Raw genomic sequence first — 22,123 nt, 5'->3', positions numbered from 1 at the left:
GGAAACAGTAGAGGAGTCAGGCACTAGAAGGACCTATTCTTGCTGGAAGATAAATTGCAACACCAGGTACAAGTTTTAGTAACAATCTAAGTATCTGTACACAACAGGTACTTCAGTGACCATATATGATTTTCTTTGGGGGTGATGAGACAAAGTTTCTCTGTGTAACCTTCGATATCCTGGAGTTACTTTGTAGCCCAAGGTGGTCTCCAACTCAGAGATCCACCTACTTCTGTCAAGTGCTAGAACTAAAAGCGTGCACCACCGCCACCCAGCCTGAGCACATGATTTTTCACTCATAATTACTTCTGCTCTGTTTCAAGGAGATTAATTGTTTGCAGGTCTAGGGCAGAAGTCAAAAGGGGATTCCCAGTGTTTGGAAGTGGAGCAACAGACCAAACACCCCCTAGATAAAGAGCTGTGAGGCCTAAACTGGGAGTGGTGGTGCACGCCTTTAATCCCAGCACTTGGGAGACAGAGGCAGGTGGATTGCTGAGAGTTCGAGGACAGCCTGGTCTACAAAGCAAGTTTCAGGGACAGCCAAGGCTAACACAGAGAAACTCGATCTTGAAAAACCAAAAAACAAAACCAAAAAACAAAACAAAACAAAAGCAAGAGCTGTGAGGCCCAACAAAACATAAAAGGAAAGGTAGAAGCAAAACAAATAAAAAAGAAGTTAATGCCAAGCATGTAGAGTGTGTCAATCTAGAGAGCAAAACTGACACTGGATGTTTCCACTTTCAGGAAATCTTTTTTAAAGTTCTCTCTCTCTCTCTCTCTCTCTCTCTCTCTCTCTCTCTCTCTCTCTCTCTCTCTCTCTCTCTCTCTCCCTCCCTCCCTCCCTCCCTTCCTCCCTGGAGTGAGGAGTGGAAGAAGGTATGTATACATGAGTGCAGAGGCTATAAGGTATTGACACCTTGGAGCTGGACTTATAGAGGTAGTTACAGGCCACCCGACTTGTGTTCTGGGAATAAAATTTGGTCTTCTGTAAGAGAAGTGAAACTCTTGGATCATTGAACTGTCCCTCCAGCCCTCATGAATCTTGAAGATTGGGCGTCCTCTTCAATCTTGGCCTCAGAACTTTTCCCGTGATTTTATCAGAGCAGCACTCCTGACCATCTGAAGTCCAGTGTTGCTAATCAGAAGCAGTCTTTGTGCTCAAGGGGTAGAAAACAGCAAACTCACAGGCAGGACACTGAACTGAGTGGCCTACATAAGAAGGCAAGATTCATGTAGCAGGAGCAAAAGCCAGTGGGAGCATCAAATGCTGCACTAGAAAACAGGCTTCTGCTGGCAACGGAGGAGTCAGGACCAGAACAATCAATGCAAACCAGTGTTCCCCAGGCCAAGAGCACAAAGGAGCTGGTTCCAAATAGTATCTTAGGTCTCAGATCCACACATTCTGATTCAGTAAGCCTAGGATTTTGTTTTGTTACCTCCTGTCCAATCAAATAGCAATCAGTCACTATAGAGTACATAGGGGAGGTGAGCAGAAAAGAAAATCCTTGCAAACACACATGGCACACATGCTTTCACACCCATTTGCTTTCACTTAAAGCACCCCCATCGATATTCTCATTCTCTCCTCCTACTTCTCACTCTTTCTCTCCCCCCCCATAAGAACCATAAAAGGAACTTGGAAGAAACTTGGCAATCCCAAATGACCCAGGAATCACAGGCACAAGGATATGAAACACCTCAAAGGATTTTCCCAGGTGTCACAACCATTCAATTGTTAGGAACAGCTGCATGACCCAAGATTCAAATGCTGGTCACTGTCTGGAAAGCAATGAGTGGGACCACTGTAAACTAGCCACACTTTGGGCAAAGGAACTCAAAAAGCCTTATCTAATTCATGATAAGGACAAAGAAAAGAACATGCCCCACAAGCTCAAAGCCCAAATGTGCCTGAAAAAAAAAAACTTGGCCATTTAGGAGGCCTATGTAGATAGTAGCAGGTAAGCTGACTGAGATCCTAGGAAAGTGTCTAACAAGTAGGCTGCACGGACTAAGGACTGGGTAGTCAGCCATAATGGCCAAACTAGAATAGGGGAAACCAAGACAAGAATGGGCTGTTACAGCACTTGAGAGGCAGAGGCAGGCAGATTGCTGTGAGTCCAAGGCCAGCCTGGTCTACAAAAAGAGTCCAGGACAGCCAGACAGCCAGAGCTGTTACACAGAGAAACCCTGTCTTGAAAAACAAACAAACAAACAAACAAAAAAAAAAAACAAAAACAAAAAAGGGGGGGGCTATTGGGAGAACAATAACTTTAAAATGGTGAAAACAGCAGCAAAGCTGAAAATGAACAGGATGAACAGGTAGTAAAAGGAAAGCCATGTAGAGATCTGAAGAAAAAAGAAGCAACTCCCAAAGAGAAGAAAATGTGCTAGAAGATAAGAGCAGGTAAAGAAGGTCGGGTGTGGTGGTGCACGCCTTTAATCCCAGCACTCGGGAGGCAGAGGCAGGGGGATCTCTGTGAGTTCGAGGCCAGCCTGGTCTACAAAGCGAGTCTAGGACAGTCAGGGCCACACAGAGAAACCCTATCTCAAAAAAAAAAAAAAAAAAAAAACGCATAAAAGAGGAGGCCACCACATATAGCAATCAAACGGGAAGAATGAAATAGGGGAACCTGAAACATTTCATCATCATGGGCCAAACTGAAATACTGTGGGGAAGCACTGAAGCATTTTAGAAAAGGTTAGAGAGAATATGCTAACAAAAAAGGGAAGCAATGGTTATATAACAAGTTGTGTCCCAAGTCAGGGTTGGGGGCATCACTAATAGAAGATGGGCAGACCTAAAATGCAAAGATTTTACAAAAGGGCAAAATTCTGTTTTGAAAAGAGGATACCAAAACAAATAAATTTCACAACAATTAAAAGTAAAAGAATGGTCATCCCAAGGCCGGGCGTGGTGGCGCACGCCTTTAATCCCAGCACTTGGAAGGCAGAGGCAGGCAGATCGTTGTGAGTTTGAGGCCAGTCTGGGCTACAGAGTGAGTCCAGGACAGCCAAGGCTACACAGAGAGATGAGAGACCCTATCTCAAAAAACAAAAAACCAAAAGAATGGTCATCACTGCATATGAAGAAGAGGAGAATCTGACAAATATGTTACACTAAAGTAGATAATGGGGTTTTTTGTTTGTTTGTTTGTTTATCATTTTGGGAAAGTTTTTGTTTTATTTTGACATAAAGTTTCATGATATTCAGGCTAGCCTCAAATCCACTATACAGCTGATTCTGGCCTTGCATGCCTAATCCTCCTGCCTCCATCTCCTGAGTGCTAAGATTGCAGGCATGTGCCACCACACCTGGCTTGCTTGTTGATTTTTTTTCATTTTCTCTGTGTAGCCTTGGCTGTCCTGGACTTACTTTGTAAACCAGGCTGGCCTCAAACTCACAGAGATCCACTCACTGCTGCCTTCCCAAGCGCTGGGACTGCAGGCATGAACCACCCCACCTGGCACTTGTTGATTTTTGAAACACGATTTTGATATGTATCCCAGTTTTGCCTAGTTGTCATACTATGTAGCCCAGGCTGGTCTCAAACTCACAGCAGTCTTCATGTCTTGGCTTTCTATGTGTTTTTGGTTACAGACATAATCCACCAAAGCCAACATAGGTATTGTTTTTAAAGTCTCTAATCTTGAAAACTGGCAAAATCTTCATTCTTCCGACATGTAGTCTACAACTGCATCCCTCCTTTTGAGGCCAGAGACCCAGTTAGTGGTGAACAAGGGTGGCAATAGATGCACAGGTCATAACAGACTCTACCCATTGCATGACACCTGCCTATTTCTTCGTAGCTGAGCTTGACATTGGGACAGTAAAGAAAACCCAAGATTAAGAGGGTCTCAGATAAACCAAATCTGGCAGTACTCTTTCAGACTCCTTTTGGCCCACATTGCTTAGTGACCTGGAAGCAATTATGACTTAAAAAATGAAACAAGCAGAAAACTTTAATCTTGAAGCCTAGCCCTAAGTCTGTCCTGGAGGTTATAGCTGTGGCCAGTAAACAGTTTTAAGAAGGAGGTTTGGATCGGTAGTGACTAATGAAGAAAGAAAACCAATTTAGGTTCTTCAGTTCCAATAGAAAAGCAGAGCTTTAGCTGGGCACAGTGGCGCACACCTGTAACCCCAGCATTCTGGGAGGTAAAGAGAGGCGGATCTCTGTGAGTTCGAGGCCAGCCTGTGGTCTACAAAGTGAGTCCAGGACAGCCAGAGCTGTTACACAAAGAAACCCTGTCTTGGTCCCTCCTCCCCCGCAAAAAATAGAAAGAAAGAAAAAAAGAAAGAAAGAAAGAAATGTCAAGCTTTAGGTAACATTCCATAAGAAGCCTTCAAAGAAACAAAGGAAAAGCTACCCCTACTATCCTACGTTGGGATTGTTCTGCCTCCTTCCACGTGTAGTGAACAGGATATTAACACTTGTGTTTTCCTGCCAATTATATACCCCAAACTTTAATCCAAATGAAAATGTTTTCCATATTGAAACTGTTTTGTTTTAGTTATTTCCCATGGAAGGGCATTCTTATATTCTGCTCCCTGTTCCCCATATCTATACCCCGTCTTATTTCCTAGCTAATAATCAGCTATCATTACCTGAAACTCGAGTGGCGTAGACATGCTCCAATTGCTTTACTGTGCTTCCCTTCATACAAAGCAGTTCCATCTACCACGTATGATAGCACACACACAAAGATCAACTAGAAAGTATCTACTCAGTAATTTAAACAAGGAATAGGAACCTTTTGTGCTGTTCATTTTGTCTGACTAAATCTATTCTAACACTTTCTGGCTCACTTTTTTTTTCCTTTCTGAATATTTCCACTGGTCTCTACCACAGAGATCAGACTTAAGGGATAATATATCCTCTTCCAAGATACATTATTATTATTATTATTGGTTTTTCAAGACAGGGTTTCTCTGTGTAATTGCTCTAGCTGTCCTGTACTCACTTTGTAGACCAGGCTAGCCTCGAACTCACAGAGATCCATCTGCCTCTTCCTCCCTAGTACTGGGACTAAAGGCATGCACCACCACGCCCGGGTGATATATTAATTCTTGCATTTAACAAAAAGGCTAAGGAATTGTCTGCATATGATTCTAGCATGGATACTTTCAAAGACTCTTTGGGTTCCACCATGTTTAAAAACTATACCTATAAACATTTATGAGGCTGGATGCAAAGGAATGTTAACTGTGTATTAAACACATAAGAGCTTACTCATTGTGATGAATTTAGTTACTTCTAATGTAGTCACCTTGAGGCTCGACAGTCATCTCAGTAACTAGATGGCCGAGGCTTACAGTTTTCTACAGAGCCCCCAAGAGCACTAACATGGAATTCTAAGAATATTATATACACCCTTTCAATCTCTTCATTACTGCAGGTGCTAAATCCCATGCTTTAGGAGTGACTTGATATTTGGAAGCATCCATAATCCACTCAGGACCATAGGTGTGGAGGGAAAAACCTAGAAATTAGGAAGGCTACGCAGGAGGATCCCTAGTTTCATGCTTGCCTGAGCTATGTAGTTAGTTCAGAGACAGTCTGCAATACATAGTGAGAACCTGTCTCAGAGAGAGGGACTGAGAGGTGGAGATGGAGCATGCAATCAGATAGCAGCTGTATTAAACAGAGCCATCTAATAACTGTCCCCTCACTTGGGACAGTAATGCATCACAGGACCTACTGCCTAAACTGTGGGAGAAACCTTAGAGGACACTTCCTTTCTCCATTTCTCAGCCACCTCAAGACCATCCCATTACATCCACTTATCAGTTCAACTGCCACGTAACGATATATTAGTCTCTACTAAGCACTGAGCATAACACAGAAGCACTTCTAAGCAATAAATATTTTGAGGAAGAAGTAAGCCAAAAGTTTTCATGGTTTACTTATATTTTTACATATCAGATTGTTTCAGTTTATCTAAACTCTTGATTTTTCCCCTTCCATTCAAACAGGGTGTATCTTCATTTTCTGCAGTAAAGAAACTTATTTACTCTGTTTAAGGAAAAATATATTATTTTATTAATAGTTTTATACTAAAATCAGGACCTAGCTATAAGATTTTATACAACTGAGGCTAAAAGATGGTTCAGCAGTAAAGAAAACTTCCTGCTCTTCCAGAGAACTGGAGTTTGGTTCTCAGTACCCATGTCAAGTGGCTTACAAGTAAGTACCCAGACGCTGTATCTCAAGGGAGTCCAATGCCTTCTTCTGTCCTCTGCAGGCACTACACTCATGTACATATGTACACACACACACACACACACACACACACACACTACTGCACTCATATATACACATACACACAGAGAGAAAGAAGCAGAGACAGAGAATGAGTATTTTAAAAGTTTTTGCACAACTTCTACATGTCACAGATACCTAAAAAAACCTTAAGTCAACATTGTGAAATTACTCAGTCCTTTTAAAATGCAAAGCCACTTCAGCAAGATATCTATGTAAACAGGGACATGTTGTGAGACTTCTAATTTCTGTTAATCCAAAAATAAGAGTTGGCTTTCCCCCATCTTGGTCTTCAGCAAGACCCTGAGAACATTTCATGCATCTTTCACAATCCCAATATGAACCACTGTAATAGAAGATTTGAATCGCTTCTGCAAAGCTTCTATGTCCTTCCTGTCATAGACTATGACAGTGTTCCTCTTGTGTCTAGTTTAGTATACTGTATTTATGATATGGAATTTTTCATATAAAGGGGATTTCTCCTCATCTAAGTTCTGCTTTTGCACATCTTTCCTAGATCGTGCAGGTACATGAATATTTAGCGAGACCATTATCAGGTTACTTCTTCTGTTCTTCTGCCGGAGACAAGACTCTGCTGTGACTACATATAGATTAGGTGTACAATTCATTTGAAACTATGTTTTATTTGTATCCCTTTTATTACACAGTGTTCAAACTCCACAATGACTCACTCTGCTAAACCACCCATAGGTTTACCAGCCCTCTCCCAATAGGGTCTATATAAAATAAGGCACACAATATGGGCTCAATAAATAGCTTGCTAAACTACTGGAGAAAAACCAACCCTTTTCTGTATCAGAGAGACTAGGCACCCAGGTAGAATTAGAGCTAAGTCTGGCACAATGGCGTATGCCTGCAGTTCTACCTACTCAGGAGACTGAAGCAGGAAGATCACTTGAACCCACAAGTTCAATACAATGAGACCCTGTCTCAAAAACAAAACCAAGCATGGCCAGTGAGATGGCTCAGAGCGTTAAAGCACTTGTCACCAACCCTCATGACTTGAATTTAATCCCTAGGACCCACATGGTGGAAGGAGAGAGCCAACTCCTGCAAGCTGTCATGCACATGCACACACATACGCATGTGTACATGTAGACATGCACTTACACACACACACACACGCGCGCGCGCGCGCACGCCAAATAAAACAAAACAGGACTGCATGAAAGTATTCCTTCTACTGCCTTGCTCTCACATCAACTCTACTTCTGCGTTATTTCTACAGTAAAGATAATGACAAAACTAAATAAACGTGTGCTAAGCAAAATAATAAAATCGACTCCCACTTATTTCAGTGTGCTACATCCATATCTAATTTAAAATTTTTATTATAATTTATTTACATTACATCTCAATTGTAATCCCCTCTCTCTTGCCTTCCTATTCCCATCCTCCCTCCATCTCTGCCCTATTCCCCTCCACAGCTAATTTTTAAACCCAGGTGACTTATGGACTACCAGTAGATGTGTGTTCAGGGAACAACCATAACACCTGCCTAAAGAGAATAAAAATAGGCACGTAAATCTCAGGGGTAGGGGACAGGTAGAACATAACAATGCATTTTCTAAGTCAAACAGAAATTGTGGCTTTGTCAGCCAATCTGCTCTTTTCAACTGGCCTGTCATCAGTCTCTCCCTATATTGGCCTAGCTAACAGAAACCCAATTGTTGACACCAAAGTCCAGTCTACCTGCAGAGAGATCTACTTTGAGGGCCACGGGTTTTCTTTTGCCCAGAAGTTTGGTTTGGGGAACCCAGGCTTATTCAGTATTGTTTTTTTTTTTTTTTCCCATTCAATCATTGATGAGCATCTTTATCACTGAAGTGCATCAGCTCCATGTTCTGGTTCTAATAGCTTTTGCAGAATTTCCAGAGGTAGCTAGAAAGCCTAACCAGCCATAATCTAACACAACAGTCCTTTATTAAAAGCAGTATTTTTGGCTGGAAACATGATTCAGTGGCTAAAAGTATATAGTGCTCTTGCAGAGGACCCTAGTTAACTTCCCAGCAGCCACATCAGGCAGCTTCGGGGAATTTGATACCTCTGGCCTCCATTGGCACTTGCCACACACACAACATACACAAAACACAACATACACAAAACATACATAATAAAAATAAAATAAGGGGGACTGGAGAGATGGGATTCAGTGGATAAGAACACTGGCTATTCTAGAAGAGGACCCAGGTTCAATACCTAGCACCCAGCAGCTCACAACAGTCTTTACCTCCAGTTCCAGGGCAGCAGGCATGCAAACAGTGCACAGATATATATGCAGGCAAAGCACACATATACACAAAATAAAATTTTAAAATAAAATGAGAAGTTAGAGAGAGCTCAGCTATTAAGAGCCTTTTCTGCTCTTGCAGAGGACCTAGGTTCAGTTCCCAGCACCCACATGGCATCTCAAAACCATGTGTAGTCCAGTTCCAAGGATTCTGATGCTCTCTTCTAATACTATGGGCACGTGGCATGTGCATCCTGCACACAACACTTTTACACATAAAAATAAATAAATCTCTAAAAAAAAATAGAATGCTTTAAATTGGTATTTGAAAATACACAAATCTAAAAATAAATAAGTAAAAAATGGTATCATGGGCTGGAGAGATGGCTCAGAGGTTAAGAGCACTGACTGCTCTTCCAGAGGTCCCAAGTTCAATTCCCAGCAACCACATGCTGGCTCATAACCATCTATAATGAGATCTGGTGCCCTCTTCTGGCCTTCAGACATACATGCAGGTAGAGCACTGTATACATGATAAATAAATCTTTTTTTAAAAATGATATCACATGCACATGCATTCACCACAGATGTATATGTCTGTGAGGCCCAGAGGTCAATGTCAAGTATTGTCCTCAATTGCTCCCTACCTTATTTTTTGAGATAATCTTTCACTGAACATCTGAGTCACTGGTAAACCCAGACATCTTATTGTTTCTACCTCACCAGCCCTGGGATTACAGGCACATTGCAACTCCCAGATCTTATTTGGGCACTAAGAATTGACCTCAAGTTCTCATACTTGATCAGTTAGCACTTTACCAACTGGACCATCTCCCAAGGCCCCTTTAAAAAAAAATAAAGGTCACTCATACACCAAAAGATCCCTTAAAGTTTCAACGGAATATACAGTCTTCAGTTCCTGTCCTGAAATAGTAAGCAGTGTCATGGTACAGCTGTTAAAGTGACTACCACATCCGCCTCTGAGGTAGATGCAGGAATGAATTAAGATAGTATTCCCTACCATGTAGTAAATGCTGAATGCACAGTAATCAAAAAGGACAAAGGACTAAAATTTGGGGGGGGGGGTAGCAGAATGAATTTTTGGTTTCATTCTGCTACTGTACATAGTAGTAATGCCACAAGACACAATAAGAAATTTTAGTTCTAAAAATATATCCCATTTGCTAAGGACCTTAGCAGTTACTATATACATTTTATCGTACATAACTCTAACCATCCTATAATATTAATATTATCTCCATTGTCTAGATGAGAACGCCGAGACTCAAGAAAGTTAGTGACTTACTTCCTGCTATACTGCTAGGAAGATGAAGAACAAGGACTCTAGCACAGTTCTGCCTCCAAAGAAGTAGATTAATTAGTATGCAAGCTCACCTGGGCATGGTAGAACCAAGTTCAACTGAGTAAAGACTCTTCATGAGAAAATATATTCAATCGTCTCATAGATCCAAGTATTCAGTGCATCTTCTCCCTGGGATCATATTTGTATATTATACATTTCACAGAACTCAGAAAAATACAGACCTCCTTCTTGTCCTCATACCTCGGGATTGGCAAAATTGTACTGTACCCTTAAATGTTCCTACACTAAGATTTCTAGATTTCTAGACATACCTTAGTAATAAAGTAAGCAAACACAAAGCTGCTGTTCCAGAGAATTCAATCCTTCACAAATCTTTAGCTCAAATTCAAATCTTCAAATCCAAACGAAGCCACACCTTGTCGTATTTAATTCTACTGGGGGAAATCTGAAGATGACTGCATTTTACAGATAATAAGCCACATCTTCAAATTCCAAGGGGAAAGCACAACCTTGACACTTGGCCTGCAGTTTACTTAAAAGGTGGTGGGGTGGGAGTGGGATTCTGTACACCTTTATCCAAGTGCTTGGGAGATATAGGCAGGTAGATATCTGTGAGTTTAAGGTCAGTATGGTCTACATAGACCCCGCCCCACAAAAGATTAACTAACTAACTAACTAACTAACTAACCAACCAACCAGGGTATTCTTCCCTTGCTTGCTCCCACACACACACTTAGGAGTTTTTTCCCCCATCATTCCTTAACAAAGCTACACTTACTCTGATAAAAATGATCAATTGTTACATGTTTTATAAAGGAAGAGTTGCTGTTGCTTTCAAAAACAAAACAAAAAACCTTTAAGAGTGTATTGGCATTAAGGGGGCAGAAACAGCATTAAATTTTCCTCTTGACCAGAACACAACCTTAATTCACTAAAGAACATTCCCAACATAAAAGACCACTTTAAAGTTATGAACAGCAGGAAAGGATATGATTTAGAAAGAGGACGTTTCCTACCTTTTACAGACTGGCATGAATAATGCCTGGCTCATATAAGAGATCATATAAAATACTGCCCTAGAATCCCTTAGTGACAGAAAGGTAGATTACTTATTTCCTCATCTTTGGCTGTCCTGATACTAAAGATTCAAACAGACACAGACTCAGACTGACTTCCAATGCTAACATTAAGAAATTTCCTTTCTTTTTTCTATTCTCCATTCTAAGACCAAGACTCCCTTTTCCCATTCAGAATCCTTACATTCATCTGGATTTCCTAAGAACTGTTTCAGCTTAATCCCAGCTACTTTGTTTCCTGGGTCCTCCCACAGTAGTGGCTATCAAAAATGAATCTTTACACTCCTTGATACCAGCCTTAAACAGCATCTGAATGCCTCTTTCCTACAGCTCTTTATTAATCTCCTTTTCTTTCACGTTGTGGTTTTTTTTTCCCTGTTTCAATACTAAGACTTGAATTCAAGCAATCACACATGCTAGGCAAGTATTTTACATGCCTGGCCCATACTGTACATTTTTAATTCTTAAAATGGATATCTACTTCTTTACAGGTAAATATATTTGTATTTCTCTCTAAATGTCAGTTTCTTCCTAGCCCTATGGCTATCCAAGATCTTCTTTCTTACTCCAGCCTTAGCAATTCTAGTACTAACGTGTAAAGAGCCCTAAAGGTTCTTCGAACTTTCTTTGGAAAACATTACCCTGGAGATTTCAACTTAACTGCTTTCTTCTTAGGTAGGCTTGCCATGGGAACAGTGATGTTTGTCTTCCTTTTCCCCTTCACTACACTACATACAGACTCTCTTCCTGACCTCTTTTGCCTTTCTTCTTTTTCTCCTATGATTCTGGTTCTCTCAGCAAAGCTCCTCCCTAAAGCCCCCAGTGTAGATTAATCATGTCTTGAGCTTCTCTGCCACCTTTAGTGTGTATCATGAATAACGCACAGGTATACACCACTCCCCCCCCCCCCCCCCCAAACCTTCTTTGCTTCCTAAGAGCCTCTAAGCCAGTGAGAAAGAGAAGGACCTTTCCCCACCCCACACATCCTCTCTACCAGGCCTGGCAAATCAAATACCCAGATCCCTGAGGGTTCCCTTGGTGCAGGCCCATTTCTTCTGGAACTTCCCTCTACTTTGAATACAGAGGCCATGATCAAAGCAGGCTAAGACTCACTTACTTTCCTCTGCCCTATCCCAAATAATTAGCCATCCCTTCCTTATTTCTTTGTTTTAAAGAACTAGTCTGTTCAACCCAGACTTCTGCATCCCTTCCCCTTCCTCTATCACTTAGGTATCTTGTTCTTTTCATCTCGGAATCAGAATGGAAAGAAACATACATACTCTTCAAATCTGGTAAGAGATTCAGACTTTCTTTTCAGACAAGGTTTCTCTGTGTAACACTGGCTATCCTGGAACTCACTCTGTAGATCAGAGATTCGCCTGCCTCTGCACCCTAAATGCTGGAACTGAAGACCTGTGCCACACTCAGGAAGCGGATCTCTGGGAGTTTGAGGCCAGCCTGGTCTACAAAGTGAGTCCAACATAGCCAAGGCTACACAGAGAAATCTTGTCTCAACAAACAAACAAACAAACAAAATAAAGGCCTGAGCCACTACCCAGCAAGAGTCAGACTTTTTAAAGTCAGTTTAGAAGCAAGGTTATGAGCCAGGCATGGTGGTCCACGCCTTTAATCCCAGCACTCAGGTCGCTGAGAGTTTGAGGCCAGCCTGGTCTACAAAGTGAGTCCAGGACAGGCTAACACAGAGAGACCCTGTCTAGGAAAAAAAAAGCTGGGGTGTAGTGGCTCACACCTGTAATCTCTGCTCTTGCACATCCAGAGGCAGAGGCAAGCAGATCAATGTGAGTTCATGACAGCCAAGGCTAAACAGAAAAACCCTGTCTTGAATAACAACAACAAAAAAAGTCAGTTTAGAGTAACTTTACCTTGATTAGTCCATACTCACAAAAGTATATCCCCCCCCCCCCCACCCCCCACCCCCGCCTCTATTTTTATTAGTGCCTGCTCTTAAGCTATTTGTGAAAATCCCTTGTTTTAGCTGTGGTTCACACCTTTAATCCCAGTACTGGGGAGGCAGAGGCAAGCGGATCTTAGTTCAAGGCCAGCTTAGTCTACAGAGAGAGTTCCAGGACAGCCAGGGCTATTACACAGAGAAACTCTGTCTTGAAAAACAGAAACAAAAAACCCCAAAAACAAAAAACAAAAACAAAGTCAGTTTTACTAAGCCTCTGTGCCCAAGACCTGTGACTCCCATCTCCCAGATTCACAGCAAGACAGTTTACTCAGGTGCAAATAATGCCTAATGAACTCCTCAGGATGCCCATGGCAATCCTCAAGTGTATCATGGAACTTCAGTTTCTTTTAACTTGACTCACCAAGTCTCCTGTTGCTTCCTCAGTCTTTCTTGCTACTTTTGCATCTCTGTCAAAAATTTTACAGGTTCCTTTTCAACCTTTCACTTCCTTTTGGAGCCTCTGGGTGATTCTTGGAATGGGATTATGTTGTTTAATCCCCAGTGGAATCTTGTAAGTTTCTTTCCTACAGACTGTCATGGTCTATACCACCCGGTGCCATCATATTCAAGTATGGATCCTAAAACTGTCCAAACATCCTTGACTACACCACCTACAGTTTCCCCAAGTGAGAAAAGCTCCTCAATACCAGCATTCAAGGAGAGCACATACTAAACAGAATAGCACTAGATGGCCACTAAAAAGATAACTCCCTCCCATCGTTAGAATTTTATTAGGAAGCTAATCAACTCCCAACTCCAAATTCATGCCCCCACTTCTTTCTCAATGAAACGTTTCTGCAGCGTGATTCTGAGAAACAGCCCTCTAAGCTGAAAGAAGCACGGCAACCCCTGAAGCCTTCAAGTGTACCCCAGAAATCTAAGCAAAGCTATCTGCAACTGTGCTCTACCCCCTGTGTCATGGGGACGACCTCCAAATCGCCTTGAGAGTATTCATCTGTGGCTTGCTTTACAGGCTCCCTTCCCACACTCGTGCAAAGATCCCCTAAGACGCTGGGCTAGAAGAATGCTCTACAAGTGAAGCCTGTCCTTGCTGTCCACTCGAGAAAACAGCAAGAATGAGAAAGTATCTCCACGTCGACAGTTTGATCAGGCAACCTTGAAATTTTCAAAACAATGCAACAAAAAACATAGCGCTTCTAATAAGGAGGAGAGCGGAGGCTTGAGTGGAAAAGAAGGGCACCCCCACCGGCCTGTGGTGTTGGGCCTCCTGGGTTTGCAGCGTGCTTTCCTCCCGCCTTTCCTCTCGACCACATCTTTCCACAGAACAATCTCTTGCACCTCCATAACGCTAAAACCCCAGCCTTGGTGCGGCCAGCTCCTCCCAGCCTTGCCCGGACGTCCCTCTGGCCCAGCCTTCCTCTCCGCGGGACCCCAGCGAGGAGCCCTCCCCCCCCCCACACACACACCGTCCAGTTCACCTTTGCATCGCTTTCCTGCCCCCTGGGCGCCCCCACAAGGATCAGTCCCGAAACCAAACCTCCTGGAGCCAAGCCCACGAGGCCCGTCGTGGGACCCACCCCCCCTTCCTTCTCCCAGCACCTAGCCCTCCACGAACCGGGCCCCCGGGGCTCCCCGTCGTCGTCGCCCTAGCTCGTACCGCCCCCCCCGTCGGGGACTCCACCCCCAGCCTGCCCCCGCCCGCAGAAAGGTCCCCTCCCCACCTCGCGCCGCCTGAGCCTTCTGCCCCGGCACGGGACTCTCTTTGGCCTCGGTTCCCCGCCCAGAAGCGGCGGCGGCAACAGCGGCAGCGGCCCCAGCAGGAGCAGCAGCGGCGGTGGCGGCGGCGGCGGCAGCGGCAGCAGCGCCGCCCCGGCCCCGCCCCGCCGCCCGCCAGAGCCCCACGCCCCGCCCGCCCGCCCCGCCGCCGGACTACTCCCCCCGAAGACCACCACCAAGCCCCCCCCAGTCCCCGGCTACGATCCGCTCCAATCCAGCTCTTCAGGGCCTGCTGTCCATTCCTCACGCCCCTTAGGAACCAGGGTGGAGGAACCCTGGGGTTCGTGGCCATCCCTCTCCCTCCCTCTCCAAGGGCCAGGGGATTGCCCCTGATCCCGAAATCCGGCCCCGTAACCGGAGCCTCCCTCCTTTCCAGCTCTCTGCTTTCCTAGCAGACCCCTAGCCTCCAGGCCTGGCGCGAAGCTGGTTGAGGGTTTGCAAGCCAGGTCTCCCACCAGGCTTGCCGGGGCCAGTATGAATTGCCCCCATCTCATTCTCCTTCAATTTCAGCACCCTCCCTGCTTCTCCTGGTCCGGTAGCCCCCGCCCCTAGAGCGAGGGCAGCGGAGCCTGGGCGCTCCGAAGTCATCCCCCGCCTTTTTTCCAGGGACTCTGATAATTGCCCCTGCCCCCATCACAGCACTCCCACTCCCGAACCCAGGCCCCGCCGCCACCTAGGGGTACCCCTTACCCTATGGTTCCTGCACCCCAGAACACAGGAGAAAGCAACCCTGAAAGAGCACCCGTCGCACCTCCACCTTGTAGGTTGGAGGGCATTTTCTCCCGGTCTCTTCAAGACTTCATCACAGACAACCCCCCCCCCCCAAAAAAAAAATAGCAAGCCCTTTCTCGCCCTGCCCTGTTGGCCAGGTTCCCTTCGGATCATCGGATCCTTAGATCAGGGTTTGGAGCCAGGTATTCCAAGACCATAGTCTCCACCTCCCTTTCTGTGGAGTGGGGTAATTCCTATGGTTACCCCCCCAAGGATCTACCGACCCCCGTTTCCATGGAGACCCCCGCCCAGCCGAGGGGAAGACTCTCCTGGATCGTGGTGAACAAGTCTCACCTGGCTAAAAGAGAAAGAGGTCGAGTAGGGGATAGGGCAGGGCAGGGCAGGGATGGGGTACGAAGGTGGGAAGTGGAGGGGAGCTGTCCCGAAGGGAGGGGCGAGGACAGAGGGAGCTCCAGGGAGCTCTACGTCCGGGGACACGAAGAGGACGGCGCCCCCCCGGGGGGGCAAACTGAGAAGCTGAGGATAGAGGAACCCACAGGGTTGGGGAAAGGCTTAGGATAGAAAAAGCGGGTGGGGGGAAGACGAAAAAGCCGGGGAGTCAAAAGGGGTGGAGGGGTTGGGGGAGAGAGAAAAAAGACGCACCTGTTCCCGGGTCGGCTCCGCGGGGAGGCTCAGGCCGCCACCCGAGCTCCCTCTCACCCTTTTTGAACCACCACCCGCCTAACACTGCCGGGATCCGATGCCCCCCTCCGCCCCTTATCACCACCGACCTCCTTCTCCTCTCACGGCGGCGGCGGTCGGACTCTAGGAACTGAGAGGAAGAAGGGAGGGCTCAGCAAAGCGGAGGAGAGACAGAGCCACACACTGGCAGCACCGCGGCGAGCGAAAGAGTGAGGGGGAGAGCGGTGTGTGTGTGTGTCTGTGTGTGTGAGCAAAGCCTGGTGGAGTGGGTGCCGGTTGCAGGGCTCGACGGGAAGTCGAGTCCGGCCTTGTTGGCGGGCGGCGCCAGCCAACGCTGCTACAGACTACAACTCCCAGAATACTTTCTAGGCGGGGGGGGGATGGGGAGGAGGCGGCGAAGGGAGGGAGCAAGCATGAGAAGGAGGGACTAAAGCTGGGAGCAAGCGGCGGCGAAGGGGGCAGAGCCAAGCAGCCCCGGTGACACTGGGAGGGGAGGGGAGAGGAGGAGGAGGGGATCGCTGAGAGAACCGAGCGGATTCCGGAGAGGGAGGCAATGGTAGCTGTAGCAAGCTGGGCAAAAAGATAGACTCCCAAGGAAGGCAGAGGCACTCAATCCGCGGGGCTCCAAGAGCTCCACGCCCCCCACCTCGACGCCCCTCAAGAGGGAGGTTGAGTAAGGGAGATGATTAGGGCGCTGAGGCTAGAGGGTTGGTTGTCTGCCTTCCTTCCAACGTTCTCCACCTTGTCCCCCGACCTGACTTTCTCAGGCCACAAGTGCAAGAGCCAGTGTGCAAATCACTCCTTAAACCATCCCCTGATCTCTCCTGCCCCAGGACCACAGAGCACACGTATTCAGTCCCCCTTTCCCAAGAGCCTGAGGGAGTCTCCCCTTCCAAGCAGGGTGTGACTCTCCCATTCTTCCCGCACCCCCCCCCCATCGTCGCCACCCTCCATCTCCTTCCCCGGAACCCTCCCCGGAGCTGGGGCTCGCCTTTCTCTCCCCACCAGGGAAGAGTCCTTCTGGGGGCGACTACTCACCCCTACTCTTAAACTGGGCCCCAACCCACCAACATGCCCTTAGCTTTGTCCCCTCACCGAAGTAATACTGGGGGTGACCTGAGTTGGACTGGTGTCTACTTTTCCTCTGACACTAGCTGTCCTTCGCCACGCCGATCCTACAGAAAGACAGATAAGCACATTAATGCTCCTGTATCCCACCCTCCACGTTCCAGTCCCTACAGAAATGGTTCATAGTAAGGAGGTTGGTAGTGGAAGTGAGCTGAGAGTAAATTCCAGTCCTCAAACCCCATTCTAGTCATGAAAATCCAGGGATCCGTCCCTTCCCTTAAAAGCCATCAAGAGCTTGGAGGGGAGGCTTAAATGATCTAAACCCCAATGTCCACACGACGCCAAGGGACATTACCTCGCAGGAATATGATACAAACTAGGCTTTTCCCAAGGGAGAGAAAGTGCAACCCCCCGACGCCTTTTACCCTTCAAAAGCATACCCCTAGGAGATTCAGATGGCCAAGGATGAGAGGGAGACCGGAAAGGTGCTGGAAGAGTGAAAGGATTGTGGTGGGGAGGGTCCGAAGCCCCCAAAGAGCAGAATCCAGATGCTAAGAAGTGGGTGGGGGGTGCGGCATATAGCAGATGCCGTCTTCCCTCAGTTTTCCCGGAATCGCCACGGAACACCGTCTAACACTAGGAGTTGCTTACCAGTCAGTCCCCTAACCCCATTTGTGCGCGTGAGGCGGCCGGAGCCCAGCCGGGAAGCCAGGGCACAAACTCCGCGGAAGCTGGCCTTCGCCGCCGCCGCCGCGCTGCCTCGGGCCTCCCTCCCTCCGCTCTCGGCCCCGCAGATCTACCTTCGCCCCCGGCCGAGGCCAGACCCCGCTCGCAACTCCACGCCCCTACTCCACCCCCTGCTCTCCCTCCCCTCGCCCTCTCCTCGCCGGTCGGGCCCAGCCCCTAGCGCCGCCCCGCCCTAGCGCTCGGTCCAGAGCCCAGCAAGTGCCCCGAACTCGCCCCCCGCCCCCACGCCCAGGCCAGTCAGGCCAGGCCTGGTTTCCCCCCTCCCGTTGCGCCCCGCCCCCCGAATCCACGTCCTACTTCGCCACCCAACTCGGCCCACTCCGGGTTCGGCCCGCGCCCACGCCACCGGAGTCCGTGGTTCGGTCCGGTGTACGGTCACCCACCCCGCCCTTGCCTGGGTGCCGGCCTGCCTGCCCTTGCTAGCCCGCCTAAGCGCGCGGTCCCGATCTTGGTCTGGGTCGGGGTGCCGGCCTCAGTCCCGGCGGCGTTGCAGCCTCTCCACGAGGGCTCGGTTCACGCAAGATCCGAACCCGCGCAGGGTGGGGGCTGCGGAAAGCAAGTTTCTTTATCCTCAACCCCCCGCCCCCGCCGCAGGGCCACGCCGTTCCCGCCCCCGTCACAGCGCCCCCTTCACCTGGGCAGAGCCCCCTGGCTGCTGTCGCAACTTTGCTCTTCTCTACACCGCCCGGGAAGCGGGCGAAGCGGGAATAGGAGGGAGGTGGCGAGGAAGGGGGGGGGGTGTGCTGGGATCAGGCCGCTGGGCTCTGGGAGGACACGTGGGGAGGAGGGGGAAGGAGGAGGAAGAAGGGGGCGGGCCTGCAGTTCTCGGGGCTCCCCCCTACCAGCCCCGGGGAAGCCGGAACCTCGCCTGGCAGCCGCAGACCCCGCACTGGCCACGGGGGAAGAACTGAGCCACCTTCCCCAGCCAGCCCTCCGCTCCAGGAAGGGGAGGAGGGGGGGTGCCGCAAAGCCATTCGGGGTCGGAGAGCGATCGTTTTCGCTCCTGTTTTATGTGTAACACGCTCTCCCTGTTTTTTCTGTTGTTGTTGTTGTTGTTGTTTGTTTTATTGACTATGTCTATGTAGGGGGGCGGGGGTCTTGCCTAAGGGGAACGTCTCCGCCAGGCACCCCGCCCTTCCTCAGGCCCCTTACTTCCCCACCCTTGGCGACCTCCGTGCGTGGTTCTGGCGCTCCAGAACTGAGGCCGCGCTCAGGCGCAGCCCCAGCCCGGGTGCCGAAGTGGGACAGGTGCTAGGCAAAGAAAAATGCCGGGTCTCGCCGCCTCGTCTTGCGACTCCCGCTCGGCCCACTCTTCGTGGCAACCTCCCAGGCTGCAAAAACCTTGGGTCACCCTCAGTGGACATCCCTTGCTTGGGTGTGAAGGCATCTGGGTTCGCGGGGAGACCCGAGGAAGAAAGGAGGACAGGGAAGAAAGGTCTGTAAAGAAGGAAGCTTGCAAGGCTTGCAAAGGAAAACCTGCCTAGGATAGGACCATGGGCTTGGTTTCTGCTTGCTTTTCCCCTGGGCTCTGGAGACACCAATCTGAACCCCCTGACCCTTCCCCTTTAACCTAACGACCGCCTGCCAGGCCAAAGGAATAAATCCTTCCTGTGTTTATATCGAAGGCCATCTCGGGGACTTGAAGGGCTTAGAAGCTTGTGGTCCACGTTCGAACTCTGATGACTTTACATTAACTCTAAAGAGAGAGAGGCTTTGCGGAGATGAAGCTGCTGGCTGACTTGCTTTCAGTCTTAGGGTGTTTCTTAGCAGCTCCAACCCTGATCTGGCGGTGAGAACTTTGAAGGTATTGTCTCAGCTCAGAGGGTATCAGGGGAGATGTCCAGCAGTTCCTAGAGAATTGTAAACAGAATGTGAAATAAATAATAAGAATTTGGAAAAATATTCTTTATGTCCAGATATACTTACTTACTACTTATTATCTACGCTGAGGAAGCCAGAGACGGTCATTTGAACTAGAAGGAAACCCCCGGCAGGAATAATGTCTTTCTCTTCTCCCTGCCCCACCTCCACTCCCACCACCCCTAGGCCCAGAGGTTCCACCTCTAAGGGAGGGGGTGTTTTTTTCTCTCCTTTGTAAAGACTTCAGGAATGGCAGTTGAGACTTGCCTGCTGTTTCCCTCACCTGCTCTGAGGGATGTGTCTGAGCATCAAAGCAGCTAACTATGGTGGCTCTGCCATTGTCTGAGATCTGGTGTTCTGGTACCCCTTGTTACCTGTCCTCACTACCCTCAACACTAATTTCAAGTAATGTAGACATGGGAGGACCATCCTATTTTGCCCTGGGAATCTCTTTACTAGCTGTTTTACTTGGCCACACCTGCCCACCAATGCACATACACACCCATTTTAAAAAATGTTTTGCACCAAGAGAAAATGAGGATTCAGAAATATGTTTAAGTTAATCAACATATGAACTCAATATGCATTACTTAGCAGGGAAATCACCTCCATGTGGCTTGGTATTGCAGACCCTGCTTTAAGTTGACTGTCTTCCCTGATTTTAATTATTCTGGTAATTACTAAATCATCACTAATCTTAAGGCCTTATGACCTTAGGGCTACTCTGCTCCCCATTCTGAGGCTGAATTAGATTTTGGACACATCAATTTGTACTGGTCTGTTTTTATTTGTTTGTTTTGTTGCTGTGGTGGTGGTGGTTTTGTTTGTTTGTTTTTGTTTTTGCCATTTGGCTGCACCATTTATCTGGCAAAATGAAGGTTGGGGGAGAATGGTTGCTTCCTGGGTGAAACTGTAGCTTTTTTGAGCCCTTTCCTGTTGGGGGACAGACTTCCTGCCCTACAGGAGATGATGGGAAGCCAAGGATCAGTGTGGGGAGCGCTGTGGGAACCCTTTCAAGCGTGGAGATAATAATGAGAGATAATAATGATTATTGAGTTGAGGCTAGCACCCTAACATAACCATAACAAGACTGCCTTGCATTTGTATAGCATCAGAGTAGTTACAAGCCCTTTCGTTTATGTTACTTGTATCTCACTTCAACTCTTGGTTTTTTTGACTAAGGAAACTAAGTTTCTTAAGCATCTATGAGTGGCTTGCTCAAGGTCACTCAGAGTTTCTGAGCCAGGAATTCCAGTAGTCCCACCTCCACATCCAAAAATATTTTCACTGTAATGCAACACTTTCATTAAGTGTCAAAACAGCCTTTACCAGGAAGAATTGTCTTTCATAATTCTCCCATCCCTAGCAGGTGTTGACGCAGACAGGACACTCAGAGTACCTTGGTGCAATAGAAAGATAGTCTAGGAGAAATCTGACAACCAGAGCCTAGTCCTGTCTTGTTGATAACTAGCAGTGGAGCCTCAAACAAGCCCTAATATTTGGCCAAGAAGTAGCGCCAGCCTGATGCCACTTCATTGTGTGTCCCCTCCCCTAACTCTAAAATATGGAAACCAATGTACATGCTGTATTACCCTCACAGGGACATTCTATGAGCACCTTAAACCACTGCACTCATGCTAGAGTTATATCAGCAATGGCTCACCCCAGGCTGTCTAGGTGTAGCACATGGACCTAAGGAAGAACACTGGACTGGGCCCTGCCCTCCTGATGCCTCACAGACAAAGCAGGGCATTTGAGGGTCCCAGGGTAATTTAGGTTCCAAACTAACCTTGGACTAAATTCACAAGGATAATTATGTTAATTCTCTGCTTTGTTCTGTAATCAAAAGCCTTGTCTCTCTAGTCAAACAGCATAGCCCTATGATGGAAAAAAAAAAAAAAAAGAATCTTCCTGATTGAGAGCTTTAGAATTATCAGAATGAAGCAAATTGGCAGCTTCTGGTTGTCCCTTCCTGTTCACCACTTCAGTCAACTGAAGGTGAAGTCAGGTGTGGGAAGCAGCATCTCAGGCCAGCAGACCAGTTCATTTTACCTACGTCACCATAGTTGAAATGGGATTGAGTAAGGGAAAGGTACACTAGAAGCCTTGGTGGGTATTGATGTATCACTGTGCTCTCCAGCAGTTCACTTTACATCCTCCCTATCCTCCTCTCTCTCCAAACCATGGTCCGTCCATGTTTCATTTTCTCACCCAACATTCCATCCTGTTTTATTTTTATGTTCCAGAGGCAGGTGGGGTTGGAGAGGGTTCCTTGCCCCTATTTGTCATTTGAAAATCTCAGCAAATAACGAATAGAAAATCCAGGTGCAACCAAGATAAATGCTTGCAGATGTACTCCGGCAGGACAGCAGGTTGAGCGCCGAGCTAAGTGCTCTAGCTACTGGAGAAGGAACAAGC

General features: G+C 47.3%; 1 protein-coding gene across 5 annotated transcripts in view; it reads right to left on the bottom strand.

Annotated features, from left to right (window-relative positions):
• The window catches only part of Bcorl1 (BCL6 corepressor like 1), a 67,439-nt gene extending 48,834 nt beyond the window's left edge, over positions 1-18,605 (bottom strand). Inside the window, exons 1-2 of one of the 5 annotated variants that reach the window (XM_051142687.1) lie at positions 18,480-18,605; positions 9,904-10,000 (exon numbers count right to left, since the gene is read on the bottom strand). The gene's annotated coding sequence lies outside the window, so the exon portion shown is untranslated. Of the gene's footprint in view, positions 1-9,903; positions 10,001-16,119; positions 16,958-17,749; positions 17,911-18,479 lie in introns of those variants that run through there. The other 4 variants (XM_051142685.1, XM_051142689.1, XM_051142688.1 and 1 more) reach the window with 4 other exon arrangements.
• Between the last annotated feature and the right edge of the window lie 3,518 nt (positions 18,606-22,123).

This window comes from Acomys russatus, unplaced genomic scaffold (genome assembly GCF_903995435.1).
Source record: "Acomys russatus unplaced genomic scaffold, mAcoRus1.1, whole genome shotgun sequence".
Taxonomy (NCBI): domain Eukaryota; kingdom Metazoa; phylum Chordata; class Mammalia; order Rodentia; family Muridae; genus Acomys; species Acomys russatus.
The sequence above is the reverse complement of the archived record's forward strand: the minus strand, read 5'-3'. Positions and strand labels throughout refer to the sequence as shown.